Source organism: Parus major, chromosome 2 (assembly GCF_001522545.3).
Source record: "Parus major isolate Abel chromosome 2, Parus_major1.1, whole genome shotgun sequence".
Taxonomy (NCBI): domain Eukaryota; kingdom Metazoa; phylum Chordata; class Aves; order Passeriformes; family Paridae; genus Parus; species Parus major.
Window position 1 is genome coordinate 119762062 of NC_031769.1, and position 1217 is coordinate 119763278.

The 1217-nt window shown below is 47.9% G+C and overlaps 1 protein-coding gene across 3 annotated transcripts in view; it reads right to left on the reverse strand.

Moving 5' to 3' along the window:
• The window catches only part of STAU2 (staufen double-stranded RNA binding protein 2), a 176096-nt gene extending 175967 nt beyond the window's left edge, over positions 1–129 (reverse strand). The window contains exon 1 of one of the 3 annotated variants that reach the window (XM_015617024.3): positions 33–129. The gene's annotated coding sequence lies outside the window, so the exon portion shown is untranslated. The remainder of the gene's footprint in view (positions 1–32) is intronic. The other 2 variants (XM_033512297.1, XM_033512296.1) reach the window with 2 other exon arrangements.
• Positions 130–1217: the final 1088 nt, after the last annotated feature.

The window sequence follows — 1217 nt, forward strand, 5'->3', positions numbered from 1 at the left end:
AGCCCCGGCGGGCCCCGGCACCCCGCGCTCACCTTTCCCCGCCGGGCCGGGGCCGGGCCTCGCCACACGGCGAGGAGGAGGCACCGCGGAGGAGGAAGCCCCGACCCGGGGGCGCGGAGAGCAGCGGCGCGGGGTCTGCGCCGCTCCGTGAGTGGGGTTGAGATGGGCCTGGCGCGTGTGCTCTGCCCCCTCTCGGCCACTCCTAAGCGACGGTGTCTGCGCCGCTCCTGGCGCGCCCGGAGAGAGCGGGCTGCGGGCAGCGAGACTTCAGGCGAGGAAAAAGAAAATAAGGGCTGACAGAAATACAGGGACAAGGGGACAGCCACCACAGCACACTGGGAAGAGGCTTGATTTTATTTTCCCTATCTGGTTTTACTCACCTCACTAGCTTGGACCACTAACTCTCCAACGTTCTTCCCCTCTCACTTTTCCCCTCCGAGAGAGCTGTTTTCAGGGAAAGATAAAAACTCATAAACATGATTTATGTTAAAATTTTCTTCTGTCTATAATTAGGGCAGATAACTGATGCTGGGCGCTGCCCGGAGGAAGGCTGAAGGAACGAGGTCCAGGGAGTGCAGCTGTGGAGATTCAGCTATGGAGGTTCCACGGCCCATCGCTGAAACCTCCTCCTTCAGCAGGTGGGAACAAACCCTCTCCTCCTTAAACAGTGCCAGGACTCAGCTACATAAAGCCCTGGGGTAAGCTGTTGTTTCTGTGCCTTTCCAACCAAAACCAACCGTCTTTGGTTTTGCCACCATATTTATCCTGTTGCCATGTTTCAGGTTTGCACATACCTTACAGAACGCAGAACTAGACAGAAAAAAAAATTAAAAAGGCAGTAACAAAAACAAAATGCTTCTGTAAAATTGAGATTAAAGTCTAAAGTGTTTCCTCTTTTAAATTAGAAATTAATAGAAGAATAAGGGGGAGAAATCAAAGAAATTAATTTCCGACCATCTTTAGCATGAAAAAGATAACATTCAAATCTTTATCTCAAAGTAATCGAAAGTTTATTGTTCATTAATAAAATATTTCCGAGTTTAATCTACAATCTAACTTATTTGTAAAAATCTGTTTTCTTGATTGGCTGAAGTAAAACAAAGAAGTTTTAAATATATGCAAAAGCCAGGTAGAAGCATCAGAACTCAAAGCAATCATCTTCTTACCTGATTTGCAGGACTGCAGTAACAAAATTCCTCAGGCTCAGAAACAAAACT